The sequence below is a fragment of the Chrysemys picta genome, chromosome 13 (genome assembly GCF_011386835.1).
Source record: "Chrysemys picta bellii isolate R12L10 chromosome 13, ASM1138683v2, whole genome shotgun sequence".
Taxonomy (NCBI): Eukaryota; Metazoa; Chordata; order Testudines; family Emydidae; genus Chrysemys; species Chrysemys picta.
Window position 1 is genome coordinate 49662611 of NC_088803.1, and position 15430 is coordinate 49678040.

The following is a 15430-nucleotide window of genomic DNA, read 5'->3' on the forward strand; positions in this document are numbered from 1 at the left end:
AGTCACGCTATCAGTGCCTCCCCTGACCATGCCTGTCCGTAGATGGGGGTGTTTTCCTGCAGCAAAGGTCATGGAGCACGTTCATGTGCAGGGTGGGTGGGGAAGAAAGGGAATATGTGGGTCCTTCCAGCTCCACCCGCAGCCTACCCTGATCTGACTCAGCCTGAGACCCATGACTACCCATGTAGCACAACCCTGAAAAGAGTTGGTCCACGGGTTCCCAGGAAAGGGGCAGATGTACCTAACCCCCAATGGGAACTGGCCTCATGTGGGAGGGGTGAGGAGATTATGGCTGTGTCCTAAGCAAATAGTAATAATTGGAGGAGGAGGATGTGGGCTTGAGCAAGGATCTCCTTATCCTGTAGCCTTATATCAGTAATCTGTCGTAGTATAACTGGCTTAGAACATTGGTTTTCAACCTTTGGTCCACAGACCTCTGGGGGTTCACAGACTGCGTCTAAGATTTCCAAGGGGTCTGCACCTCCATTCAAACTTGCTAGGGGTCTGCCAGTGAAAAAAGTTTGAAAACCACTGGCTTAGAAAACTCACATGACATGCGATTAAGCCAATCAGAATCCATAATATTCACAAGTGTTGTCTTTTTTAAGGAATGGTGATTTTTTTTCTGGGTGGCTGGAATTGCGTCCATTTCATTTTTATACCTTATTATATACCGAAACATTTTCATCACAATGATCAGTGTCTAAGGACAAAGACAGCAACGCAGCTGTAAAACAACAGATTTCAGTGTCCGCTTTGAGAAACCAAGTTTTCATTGGTGAATACTAGCCAGTTACCCAGCAATATGACTGCCTGGCACCAATTCCATCTGATATCATTTATAGGATGCCACTGTACATGCACTAAAGCTGTTTATATATGTCATCATCATATTCTCATCATGCCCATAGAGCTCCAGCGTATTATTTCCCTTTAATAATTGCTGTAATTATGCCCATCTCATTCTTGGCTTCCAGAAGAAGCTGCCAGTACCCTTCGAGATCACAAAGAGTGTGAACTGAATTTCTTCCAAAGCTGCGTTCGTTCCAGCATCATGCCAGCTCTGAAAGATGCCGAGAGAATTTCCAGCTGATGCAGCAGCAACAGAGTCAAGATAAAAATCATTTACACTCCAGATAAAGGTCTGGTTTTCACTGTCCTTTCCTGCTTGTTAAAGTACAATTGAAATATTTTGTACCTTGCCCTCTTTTTAGGGACAAACATCAGGGAGGATGTTTGCAGCTAAGTGACTGGGGTAGTGGGACAGCACTCAGCTGTCAAGCAAGAGATTGACACATGTTGCAGAAAGAAAGGGAATGGCTAATAGTTAAGGATTGACATGGGTCTTAAAATGTAGAGGGGTTAATCTCTGTGCTCGTGTTTGTGTGAGTGCTTGTGACAAGCCTGTAACCAGACTAAATTATTTGCCCCTCTCTTTATTGCTTATCAGTACAGTTTGCATCGCAATGAACGTGTTATTAACAGTGCTTGTGAAACTGACAGCCTCTTAGTGAAGGTTCTCAGCCATGCAAGAGGGTGTCCTCGACGGCTTCTTCCAGGCAGCTCTGCCAATGCGCCACAATCCTGACCTACAGCAGCCCCCGCAGTTCCAGTCCTGGGAGCATGTGAACGATTATGAAATATGTGACAGATGTGTGGAGAGAATAAATATACAGGCCATTCTAGGGTAAGATCACTGACTGTCCCGTCTGTCCACGAGCTGATTAGGATTCAAATCTAAGTGCGGGGACCCTAGTGCATTTGCCTATTGTGATGCCTTACAGCACCTTGCAGGATTAGGCCCTGTAATAAAGTTCTGAGATTGGCACATTGTATTTACAGCTCTCCAGGGGTCAAGTGCCACTGGGAAGGGGGAGGAGACGGAATGCCTCCCTGCACTGCAGCCACTTTACGCAACATGGCACAAACCATCTTTAAGGCTATGAGAAGCTTAATATAACAAATGAGACAAACCTCAAAGTCTTATTTGTAAATGCCAGATATTATTATAAAAGGGGGGGAGGGGAAGAACAAGGGAGGCAGCTTTAGCTTCCCTTGGGATCTAAGCCGACGGATTTTAAATTAGAGAACAGAAGCATGGCTCTCTAGACAAGTTTGTTCTCCAAGGATATCTTTGGTTTCATTGCTTGGCTTTGTAGATCTAAATTAGGCTCGTGTCCTTCACAACCGAAGGGCAAATGCTGCCCAATTTATTCACTGATGAAATCTGGAGTTGATTGATTGACACAGTCCATCTTCTTCACTCCCTGGTAATCACTTAGCCACAGGCCCCGCCTCCCCTAAAAATACAACCTTGTCAGGGAGCCTGACCACACATTGTAGTGTAGGCAGTTCTTTAACGATATTGCGTAAGTTAAAGCCCGAGTCTTAAGCACATTTATGAAACATTCTTCGTATTCCATTAGCCCAAAGGGCCCAACCGCCATTGTGCTGGGTGCTATTAGGGTGACAAGATAGCAAGGGTGAAAAATCAGGATGGGGATAAGGGATAATAGGGTCCCATAGAAGATAAAACCCCTAATATCGGATGTCTGGTCCCACTCGGTTCTATACTTTCTAGAGCGGGTCTGAACATTTTGTTATTGTTGAAATCTGCCACTTAGTTGAAATTGCAAGGGTCCACAGAGACACGTCAATTTCAACGACATTCCGCTGGAAACAAAGTAGGGAGAGTGTCCAAGCCTGCAGCACCTCAGCAGCTGGAGCTCCCAGGGTTCCCAGCTCCCACGGCCATTTTGCCATCCATCACCATGGTCGTTTTCATTCCAAATCAGAACAAAACCAAATTTCCAAATCTTCCATGGAACGCATTGAGAGTTCGCTGCCCAGCTCTACTATTTACACACAGTGAGAGAGAGTCCCTGCTCTGGAGGAAGAGTGGCCTCCCCATGGGCACATCGCAGATCAATGGCTGAGCCAGGAGTAGAACGTAGGACCCCCTGACTCCCATTTCAAATGCCCTAACTACTAGACTTCACTGTCTCCCATAAACATGGTTAAGTTATGATTTGTGCTACAATGTGGGCCTTTATAACCAGGTTAGGGGACAATTATGATGCAAACCAGCTCTCTGATGTGGTTTTACTGCCTTATCAAACCCGGTCTAAAAGTGCCAAGAGCCGTTACAAGTGCTCCAGGTAATTTAGTGAGGGCTGCGCAAAGGTTTCTGGGGGCAAAAGGCAAAATTTGAATCAGTCCAAAAAATTACCACTGAGGGGAGGGCCAAGGCATGGGGGTTTGGAGAGCGAGCTCTTCACCCCACTCACCCATAGCAGTAACTCCTGTCCCAAGAGGCTGAGCCCAGCTCTCCACTCCACGTGTTGTGACCTGGCACAGAGGATTGCAGCATCACTCCAGTTTAGCCCAGCCACCTCCTCACCATGATGGAGGGGTGGCCGGGCCAAACCTGAGTGGCCCTGTGCACCAGGTGACAATGCCGCTCAGTTTGGGAGCCCTCTCAAACGGGGGCCAGGGGCAAACTACCCCTTTTGCTCCTTCACAGGCGGCCCTGAATTTAGTAGCATTACACTATAACAATAGAGGGGCAAACAGATGAAACCTCCTCACTTGGGCCTTTTCCTCTCTGGGCAGGCCTACACTACAAATGTACATTGGTACAGCTGCACGACTGTAGCACATCTGGTGAAGCTGATGAGAGAGAGCTCTTCCATTGGCTTAATAACTCCACCTCCACAAGAGGCAGTTGCTATGTCCATGGGAGAAGCTCTCCTGCCAGCATAGTGCTTTCCACATGGGGGTTTAAGGTGGGGATACTTCACACCCCGGAGTGACACACTTATACCGAAGTAAGTATATAGTGTAGACCCCGTGTTCCATGCAAACCTGAGCTGGGTGTGGCTGTCTGGCCAGGTAACACCAGCACTCCCACTTTCTCAGATGCTATGGCTCAAGGTTCCCTATTTCCTTTGCATCCCCTTTAAACGGGTTTGTTTAATGGGGAGGGGGAGAATAGTTTCGTGCGTGGAGGATGGAGGTAGGAATTAGTAAAAATAGGTTTCATTTCCTACTCTCGCAGAATGGGCTGGGGCCTGTCTTAGGGTACGTCTACACTGTCCATGGTAGCAAACCTCCCAGCCCGGCTTGACTCCCCTCCCTAAGCTTCAGAGCTCGAGCTGCAATGTCAAAGCAGTGTCTACACAGCTATTTTGGGAGCACTAGTGTGAGCCCTGCAGCCTGAGTCTGGTGACCAGAGCTGGGGGGCTTGCTGCTGCGGGCTGTGTAGACGTATCCTAAACACCTCCATTTCACATCGACTTTAGAGGGATGCGATCAGTGCACTCTGTGCAAACATCAACTAAAAAAGAATTAGAGGCCATGGCTCAAAATGTGACTGGAAGTAGTTTGCTTGGCTAAACAGCCAGGAACTTCTGATTGTCAAACCTTTCCTGCAGTAGGGTGGCAACCGGCTTGCAGTCTTTGACACTGGGCTTCTATATTACTTGTGCAACAAACAACGATACGTTTTAGCAGCCCATTTGCCCCTGAGAGTCAATTCCAAAATGTGGGATTCTATCTTAGCAGATTCAGAGGCTTGGTCCAAATAAACACCTGAAAGTCTGATTTTCTCAAAGCTTTTCTGCAGCTCTCAAGACACAAATGTGGGTCAGAAATGGCAGGAGAACAAGTTCTACAACCTGGTGATGGCTGACAAGTCTTGCTTCTACTGAGCAGGAAATACCGGAAGAGACTTTCTCACAGGATTTCAGAATGTTGGTCCCTGCTCCAGGCAGCAGTTTAGAAGGGCTCACATGCATGAAAAAGACGTGATCAACTTATCTGAACTGCCTCAAGCCAGAAACAAACTTAGGTGTTGAAGGAACACAAAATGGACACCGGGTAGAATCGAGCACGTGGGTTTATTACGCACAGTGCTGGCAGAGTGTCACCTTGCTTATTAGGCTCAGACACTGCCAATCAATTGATTACAGTAGATCAGTGTTTCTCAAACTGAGATCGCCACTTGTGTAGGGAAAGCCCCTGGCGGTCTGGGTCAGTTTGTTTACCTGCCCCATCCGCAGGTCTGGCCGATCGTGGCTCCCACTGGCCGCGGTTTGCCGCTGCCAGCCAATGGGAGCTGCTGGAAGTGGCGGCCAGTACGTCCATCAGCCCGCGCCGCTTCCAGCAGCTCCCATTGGCCTGGAGCAGCGAACCACGGCCAGTGGGAGCCGTGATCGGCCGGACCTGTGGACGGGGCTGGTAAACAAACTGGCCTGGCCTGCCAGGAGCTTTCCCTACCCAAGTGGCAACCCCAGTTTGAGAAACACTGCAGTAGATTATATGGATTTTCCATGGGCAGAGGAAAGTGACTGGGTAGGTAGTCCCAAACCCCTGGATAGGTCTAGCAGCAAGACAAGATAAGCACAGTAGCCAATAGTCAAGATTACATAAATCTACAAAGATTACATGGTTTTAGGTTAACAAGTAACATACAATACATTCAAACAATGTATAAAATGTATATTAGTATAAAATATCTATGTTGAATTCTGTTTTGGGGTCCATAGGAATGAAGTAGCCCTTCTGATTGTCCAACAGGTACATACCTAGGGGTTGAAACAAAAAGACAAATGAAAAGTACATGGCAATAAAGGTTGTTTTTCAGTTGCTCATTTGTGTTTCTAAGGCAGGCACTGATATCTGTGGGAAGCAGGAGGGAGGATATCATATCTCATACTGACATGCTTGAACCCTTTCCATAAACTCAAGGTTGATGTGTGGGGAGAACATCTCTTTCTACAGAAAGAATGGATACAGGCATAATAGGCCTCTTTCATTCCTTTGGTTCATTTGCAGCTTTAGATAAAGACACCAATTATGGCTCTCCACCTGGCTTTTGGCTTCTCTTAGCTAATATTGGTCACTGTTTACTGGGCCTCTAGCCTCTTGACCAAACTCTGGACTTTGGGTCTGTAAAAAGAGCTGACATAGTCTATCAGGTTGTTACATAAACAGCACATGGATTTTGGCCCTTCAGGCATGGGTTAAAGTTCTGAGTGAGGGTTTGGCTCAGTTCGTATTGTGAATTGATGTGCCCATTGCTAATAATGGAACTAAAAATAAACAGAGAGCTTCATTTTTCTATAGACTTGACAAGTTTATATATGGAAGGTAGAAATTCTTCTTACCGTCTGAATCCTCAGAAATCTTGCCCACAATGGGGCAAAAGTTTTTCTGCAGACAACTGTGGCTTTCATTTGCCAGTACCAAGCAGTTACTGCCTTGGTTTTATAGCTAGTAGAGGCTATGATCTTTGCTTCGCAAGACCCAATGCAGAAATCTCAAGATCACCTTCTTATTTGATTCCAATGCACTATTGATAATTTCCCCTCACTCTCAATTTTCAAGCAGTGGAGAAGAAAATCTATTGACAGAAAAGAAGGCTGGCAGCTGGTTCCCCTTTGTGTATTTGTCTGTATCAATAACTTGTGTTATTGACACCTTTGGTCTTAAATCAGCTTCCTGTTGATTCATACATATGCTTCTGTTATTTCAGTGCCCCGTGGGAGGAACCATCTCCCATCTGTTCCTCCCACAGCCTTCTGAATCTCAAGGTCTTTGATTGATTAAGGGGGAGAACTTCAAAAATACAAATGATTAAGTACCTAATTCCCATTGGCTTCTGAAACTGCCCTCTCTGCTTTGAAAATCTCCCAAAAATCCCAACCTTCCTCATGCCTTCAGAGGAAAATGTCTCCACATTCTGAATACATAGGTCCAGACTCAGAACCAGATTCGGGTACGTATACTTGCATTGTTTTCAGGGAGGTTTCTCACAGATTAAGGTACTATTCAATGTGAGTCGGCATCATCAGAACCTGGCTTCTAAATTGTACCACTCAGTTATCATTAGTTCAGAACCAAAGGCAAGTGTGTGTGTGTGTGTGCGCGCGCATGCACAAGCCACTATAAAGAGAGGGGAAATGGCTCAGGTAGTTCTGTGCCCCTGTAATTCTGCACTGTTGAAATGGTCCATAGGGGATGGACATTGCAACAGAGGTGCAAGTTAGAACAGCTCTATTTGGGCCCTGACACAGGCCGGGCCACCCAGTGCCCTTAGAGCTGGTGAAGAAATGAAGGTGGCACCTTACCAAACACTTCAGGCAAACTCACTGGTAAAGATAAACAATTACACAAATGTATTGACTACAAAAGATAGATTTTAAGTGATTATAAATGATAGGCAAAATGTCAGAGTTAGTTGCCAAAAGAAAATAAAATATAAGCACGCAGTCTAAACTCTCAACCCTATTAGGCTGGGCAACATCTAGATTAAGCAGTTTTTCTCACCCCACTGGATATTTCTGTTCATAGTACACAGATTTCACCCTTGAAACCTGGGCCAATCTCCTCTGTTGGAGTCTTAAGTCTTCTCAGTGTCCTTGTTGCTTACTGTGTCCTGTTTTATACCCTTAGTCCATTTATACACAAGTCCAGGCATGTCTGGGGGGCATTGCTGAGTCCCCAGGCAAGGTTGAACAATTCCCCTGGTGTGGCCTTATGCAGGTGAGTCATTGAATTGTAACTCCCCTGCTGGACAATAGCTGTTGATGGGTTGTTTGACACCCCACCTGGGCATTGGTTACTTTCCTTGCTGTTGTCTCTGGGGAGCTAATAGCTGTCTGATTCCCCAACTTTCAGCATGTTTTAGTAACAACCATGAACCCCTCCCATTGGCATAGGTAGTGTCTACATTGAAGCACTACAGCTGTAGAGTTTCAAGTGTAGACAAGCCCTTAGAACATAATGCCATTTGGATACTCTATTTCGTATACTGTCCCCAAAGGCTGGAGGCCAACAAATGCACTATACAGTACCCTATACCTCCTCTATTTCTTTTTTTAAAACTACCATGAGCATCAGCAACTGAACTCCTCACGTCCTGCAGAGTGCAGGTGTCATGCATCAGCAGAGAAAGGAAAAGCGACTCCCCGAGCTGCCTCCACAAAGAATTACAAGCAGATAAGTGAGCTGGACAAAAAGACCATTGTTAGCAGCAGGGCTTACGCTACCTTTAATTATTTTTCATGGAGGCCTAGCGGAAGCAGTTCAGCGCAGTTGTAGGGGAGCTGATTAATTTATGCACTGCAGCAAACAGTACAGTTTGTTGAGCAAGATCAATAATCCCTGCTGTCTATTGGGAAACTGCTCACAATCGAGAATTTGCAAGTCAAAAATCTCCTTCGTCAAGGTTGTATTACTGGAGGAAAGAAAATAATCAATCCGCCAGCTAGAGAAGATGTAGCTATATCCGTTCCCGCAATTCATATATGCGGATGCAAGTTCCGTGGAGGGGTGGCAAGCTAAGGCCGTCATTCAATGAATAAATGATGGTATAATGAAAACACGGAAGCTATCATCATATAATAAAAAGTTGATTAACAGAGTTGCCTGAAAGCAGAGACATCGATTATAATTTTGTGCAGGATAAAAAGGCAACAATAAAAGTCACAACAGAGCTTCGCAACACGGCGGGCTGTGTTCCAGTCCCCATTCAGCAACACATTCAAGCACTGACTGTGAAGTCACGGAGATCTCAGCACATGATTAAAGTGAAACAAGAGATTAAATGATTTGCCGAATAGAGCCACGATTGTGCAAAGACTAACGCACGTGCTTAACTTTATACACTGTGAGTAACGCTACTGACCTCAATGGAGCTACTCAAATGGTCACATCCCGGTGCCATTGACATCAATGGCAAAACTCCCATTGGTTCAATGGGCCCACAGTGTGTAAAGTGAAGCACATGAATAAAGCAACAAAGAGTCCTGTGGCACCTTATAGACTAACAGACGTATTGGAGCATATACTTTCGTGGGTGAATACCCACTTTGTCAGACACAGCGTCTGACAAAGTGGGTATTCACCCATGAAAGCTTATGCTCCAATACGTCTGTTTGTCTGTAAGGTGCCACAGGACTCTTTGTTGCTTTTTACAGATGCAGACTAACATGGTTACCCCTCTGATACTTGGCACATGAATAAGTCTTCACAGGATCTGGGCCTAGCGTTGGACCGCAGCATGTGCCTACGTGCATTGCTAAATCAGTATGTCAAACAGGCCCTGCAATATCTGAGCACACCTGTTTGTATACACAACCACATTTTTATACAGACCAACGGATATATGCACATGAGGGTCGGGTAATTGTTTATCTAACAATCCAATGTCCACACACAGAACTTTTTGCATTGTCAAATAGGTGCAGGGGTGCAAAACTTAACCCACCACACATTTTGTAGATGCAGCAGTGGAGGTTAGCTGAACATTTGAAGCTAACTTGTGCTGCATGGCATAGATAGAATGCTTGGCTCATACTTCTATACCAGGGATTGGCAACCTTTGGCACGCGGCTCGCCGGGGTAAGCTAGGTAAGCCTAGTGTTCCTGTTCCATTCCCCCCAAAATCTGCTTAATTGTGTGTCTATTTTTCCTATGATTGTGTAGCAAGGATCCTCCTTCCTGAGTGTTCAGAAAGCACCCGGCCCATGATGGGTGCTACCACAAATAGGCCTGGTCTACACTGGGGGGGGGGGGGGGGGGATCGATCTAAGATACGCAACTTCAGCTACGAGAAGAGCGTAACTGAAGTCGACGTATCTTAGATCGAATTAAAATTACTTACTTTGCGTCCTCGCAGCGCTGGATGGACGGCCGCGGCTCCCCCGTCGACTTTGCTTCCACCTCTCACACTGCTGGAGTTCAGCAGTCGACGGGAGAGCGATCGGGGATCGATTTATCGCATCTACACTACACGAGAGAAATCGATCCCCGATAGATCGATTGCTACCCGTAGTGTAGACATACCCATAAACAGTTACAACAATGTAAGGCCACGTGAGGGTTAACTGAAGGCAGGAGGCAGCCAGAGCTGACACACAGCAGCACCTAGAAGCTCTTCAACCCATACAACTCTCCAGCACCACCCCTAAAAGACACTTTGTTTAACTTTCCAGCCTACCTCAACTCACACCCATCTGCAACGCAGCCAGTGGGGATGGGGAATGCCTTTTGCAATCTATTGCACCAGCCGGGTGTTCATAGATTCTAATGCCAGAAGGGACCCTTGTGGTCATCTAGTCTGACCTCCTGTATAGCACAGCTTATAGAACTGCCCCAAAATAATTCCTAGAGCAGAGCTTTTAGAAAACAGCCAATCTCGATTTAAACATTGTCAGTGATGGAGAATCTACCGTGACTCTTTGTACATTGCTCCAATGGTTCATTACTCCCACCGTTACAAATGTACACCTTCCTTCTTTCCAGTCTGAATTTGTCCAGTTTCAACTTCCACCCATTGGATCGTGTTAGATCTTTCTGTGCTAGGTTGAAGAACCTATTCTTAAATATGTGTTCCTTGTATAGATACTTAGCCTCTAATCAAGTCACCCCTTCACCTGCTCTTTGTTAAGCTATGTAGCCGCACTTAAACATCTCCTAAGGGAGCCATCCTATAGCAAAAGGCTGATTTTACTGGACACACACAGCCACTTGGTCTCATTTCAGAACTTCGGCCTAATTTGTTGTGAAGCAGCCACATGTCTACATGTGGGAGAGACAGAACTGAGCTCTCCTGGTATTTTCCTCCTGCCACATTTGCCTCCGACATTTCATGCCAGGGCCATGGAGGCTCAAGGCCTCCAGTAGCACTGATGTTTTATCACCCTCAGATATTTTTTTCATGTGATTAAATATTTAGACATAAATGAAGTGTTAATTTAATGGTGGCACAGCAAACCAGTGGCCTGAAACAGTGTTATGGCAAGAGAGGGGAGCGCACCTGTCAGAAAAATGCCTGCTACTTTAAAATGGATTGCCTGTATCCCTGCACAGAACCACTGGCTAAGACGTGAGGGACCCAGGTCTCAGTCTCTGGTCTGAATCTGTCATTTTTTGTGAAAAATTTCAAAAGGTCTTTGTTTTTTTTAAAAAAAAAATTAAATTTATTTATTTATTTATTTTAAAAGGTCTTTGTTTTTGTCCCAATGTGGAACAGGAAACATTTTGAAATCTCAAACAGTTTCACAGGATTCCCACCCAGCTCTAGGAATGGATTGCTTTTCACAAGCATATCCACCAGAGGGATCACTGAATTGAAAACATGCAACACTAGAAAAGAGCAATCATCACATTTTTATTCAGGGTCAACTCTGAGCCAAAATCAGACTGGAAAATATACAAACTGATTTATACGTTTATTATCTTTTTGCTGTCCAGATTTGTGTCTGGCATGTGGGTTTCCTAGCAGACAGAGAAAAACCAAATCAATCTTTTAAAAAATGTTACTAATTATTTTTATTTGTAACTGCTGTGTTTCATTTAGATATGATGCTGTGATGTCTTTTTTTTTCTTTAAATAGCTATGAATGCTGGCTGCACAAAGAAATAGATGCCATTTTGCTCTCAGCATTACTGTGGCTTCTTACAAATGAGACACACACACACCCCATGCTCTCTCTAAGGCAGAGAGTTTTTTAAAATTCTTCTTGTGTTGTCCCTAATACAGAATCAAATAATTAAAGGTCCATCCAGCCCAGTATCCTGTCTACCGACAGTGACCAATGCCAGGTGCCCCAGAGGGAGTGAACAGGTAATGATCAAGTGATCTCTCTCCTGCCATCCATCTCCACCCTCTGACAAACAGATGCTAGGGACACCATTCCTTACCCATCCTGGCTAATAGCTATTAATGGACTTAACCTCCATGAATTTATCTAGTTCTCTTTTAAACCCTATTATAGTCCTAGCCTTCACAACCTCCTCAGGCAAGGAGTTCCAAAGGTTGACTGTGCGCTGTGTGAAGAACTTCCTTTTATTTGTTTTAAAACTCCTGTCCATTACTTTCATTTGGTGGCCCTGTGATAGACCCAGACCAGATGGGAACAGCAGAGTAGCAGAAGGGAGATATACTGGCCACTGGATAAGTAGTTTTCTGTTCCCTGAGTGACCAGAGCAGGGGCTGCTCCAGGCTAATAGACCACCTGACTCCAATTAACCTGCTAAGAGTCAGGTGAGGCAGTTAAGCACCCGACTCTAATTAAGGCCCCTCTGATGCTATAAAAGGGCTCACTCCAGTCAAGCCAGGGGTAGCCAGGGAGCCAGAGGAGAGGAAGTGTGTGAGAGGAACTGGGAGCAAGAGGTGTGCAAGAAGCTGAGAGTGAGTAGGCGTACTGCTGGAGGACTGAGAAGTACAAGCATTATCAGACATCAGGAGGAAGGTCTGGTGGTGAGGACAAAGAAAGTGTTGGGAGGAGGCCATGGGGAAGTAGCCCAGGGAGTTGTAGGTGTCGTGTAACTGTACCAGGAGGCACTCTAAACAGCGGCAGTCCATAGGGCCCTGGGTTGGAACCCAGAGTAGAGGGCGGGCCCAGGTTCCCCCCATACCTCCCAACTCCTGATCAAACACAGGAGGAATTGACCTGGACTATAGCTTCTGCCAGAGGGGAAGGTCTCTGGACTGTTTCCTGACCCACAGGGTGAATCTGTGAAGCGAGCAAATCCGCCAATAAGCGCAGAACCCAGCAAGGTAGAGGAGAAACTTTGTCACAGACCCTAATTCTTATATTATGGGAACAAATAAATATCTTTTCTTTATTCACTTTCTCCACACCACTCATGAATTTATATACCTCTACCATATCCCCCCTTAGTCTCCTCTTTTCCAAGCTGGAAAGTCCTAGCTTCTTTAATCTCTCCTCATATGGGACCCGTTCCAAACCCCTAATCATTTTAGTTGTCCTTCTCTAAACCTTTTCTAATGCGAGTATATCTTTTTTGAGATGAGGAGACCACATCTGTACGCAGTATTCAAGATGTAGGCGTACAATGGATTTATATCTATCAGACAATGTATAGTATATGGAAAAGCATAACTTGTTTGGTCAAAGGTTTACAGTACTACCAACACTAAGCCTTTAAACACCATGGGTCACCCCCCCTCAAATCATGGGATTTAAAAAAAAATATTTATTTGAGGTTCTTTTTATTCATCTTCTGAGCCTTTAGGATACATTTTCTTCATTGTTTCAAGCTTTTCTCTGCAACTATGAGACCTAGAAACTTACTTTAAAAAACAAATTAAACAGAACTTTTCACATACTCACTTGACTTGAGCAGCTGGGACTTTAAGAATAGCACCAAATATTGCACGACTCAGAACATAATCATAAGAGTTGGCAACACTGGGTTCATCTTTCACTCAAAGTGAGTGCAGGACCCCCTGCTAATGCTGGCTGAATAAAAAATGATTCATGAATCAACAGAATGTGTTTGCTCTGCTGTTATTCATGAGGCTGTATTTGTTATTCATGAGTATTCAGAAGGTCACAGTCTCATTTGTAAAAATGTTTGCAAATCCCCAAAATGTACCACATTCCAGCCTGGATTGCTATATTTAGAAGAACATTATTTGCTAGAGCTAGTCAAAATTTTTCAAAAGCACAAAACTTTTCTGGTGTTTTTTCAAGCAGTTATTCTTTTCCCCTGGTTTTAAAAGTATCAGTATACATTCAATAATATTTCATTAATCTTTCCTTAAATGAGTTGTTCTGTAAGCATGGGTGTCAAAACACTTATCACTATTCGTGGAACACAAACATGAAAGGGGTGTAAACATGGCCACAGTGAATTCAATCTTTTATTCGAATGAAGGTTCATCGCAAACCTTGTTCGGAGGCAGGTAGCTACTCAGCTCTGTTACAACCAATGACTCACAAATACCTACCATACCACTGCTGCAGTTTATTAAAAATCAAATCAGGTCCCATGCAGAAGTGATGTTATTCTAATATCCCAAGCATTTCACCAAGGTGTAAATTGATGGGCTGCATGAAATGATGTTCCCTGAGGCAAGCTATCAGCTAGGGGGGGAGGAGGGGAGAGTTCATTTGGTGAAACAGACACCATTTGAGCAGGCAAAGGGCTGACAGACTGAATATTTCCATCAGGAGCCCAACCACGGTTCAACTCAAAGACAATCATTGCTAGGAAACAAGAAAATCTATCCTGGAACCATAGCAACAACTAGTGATGAGCAAATCCCAAAACATTCCAGTGTTCAGTTCAGTCTACATAAACACCTTGACATTTCTGTGCTAATCCAACCATCTTTATCCTAGGAATCTAGCTGGCGACTATGAGAAACCACTTACTGGTTAAAGCAGGTGCTCGTAAAGAAAAGAAAAGAAAAGCACTATGAAGATATACAGTTAGTATGTCTCATCCATTCTAGATCAAAGGGGTTCACAGTTTATGCATGTACACAAGGGAGGATCTGAGAGCTAAATAGAGGTTTTTCCTTCTCATGCATCAACCGGGCACTGCAGCCTTAAGGAAGTCCTCATGAACATTTCTGTAACACCATTGTCTTTGAACGTTACCCTGAGGCATCGTAGATTTTTTGACAATTTAACCAAGTAATCTAAGGCCCTATCTACACACAGAAGTAGCACCAGTTGAACGAAAATCAGTTTAAAAAACAGTTTAGTTAAACTGGTACAAATCATGGTGCAGAAACACTTGTATCAGTTTAAGCGGGGGGGAGGGGTAGCTCAGTGGTTTGAGCATTGGCCTGCTAAACCCAGGATTGTGTGAGTTCAATCCTTGAGGGGGCCAACTAGGGTTCTGGGGCAAAATCAGTACTTAGTCCTGCTAGTGAAGGCAGGGGGCTGGACTCAACAACCTTTTGGGGTCCCTTCCAGTTCTGAGATAGGTATCTCTCCATAAAATAGGTTATATTGGTTTGGTTTGTGCTTGGAAATTTACTCATGCAATTTAAATCAACATAAACCAGGTTTAAACTGATATGAGTGTGCCCAGAGAGTGTTTTTCAGTAAATTGGTTTTAAAAACACACCTGAAGTTAAACTGGTGCAACCTGCTGTGTAGATCAGCCTAAATGGCTTATTTCGTTCTCAAAAACATTGCTCGCAAAGGAAGTCTCCTGGAGGACCAGCGCAGTCCAGGTGTTCTCTGTAGAACTCTGAAACGCCTTTGAAACGAGAGCCATTGACTTCAAAAGCTGTCTTGAAGGACTAACTCAGTAGTGAGGAGAGGGAAATTCGACAGCTAAGAGCAACCACCACCCTCACACATCATTCCTGGCTCAGCTAGGAGGTGAGTGGTCACAGGGACAGGAGAACTGCCAGACTTGATCAGACCCGAGGTCCTTGTAGACTGGGATGCAGAAGAAGAACCCTGCAACTGATAGATCTGAGATAATCGGTCCCCTCATAGATCTCATCCTGACCATTAATAATCTGATGCTGGTCAAATAAGTGATCCACCCCTTTCTGCATGTTGACATTTATACGTCATAATCATAATTAATCAAGGTCACGCAGTGAGTTAGCCGCAGAGCAGGGAATAGATCACTCCTTTTCCAAAAGCAG

General features: G+C 44.7%; 1 long non-coding RNA gene across 1 annotated transcript; it reads left to right on the plus strand.

Annotated features, from left to right (window-relative positions):
* The first annotated feature begins 694 nt into the window (after positions 1–694).
* LOC122174510 (uncharacterized) lies at positions 695–4994 on the plus strand. The gene is made up of 3 exons (XR_006176456.2): positions 695–1142; positions 1456–1687; positions 4614–4994. It is a non-coding gene; the product is annotated as an uncharacterized LOC122174510 (long non-coding RNA).
* Positions 4995–15430: the final 10436 nt, after the last annotated feature.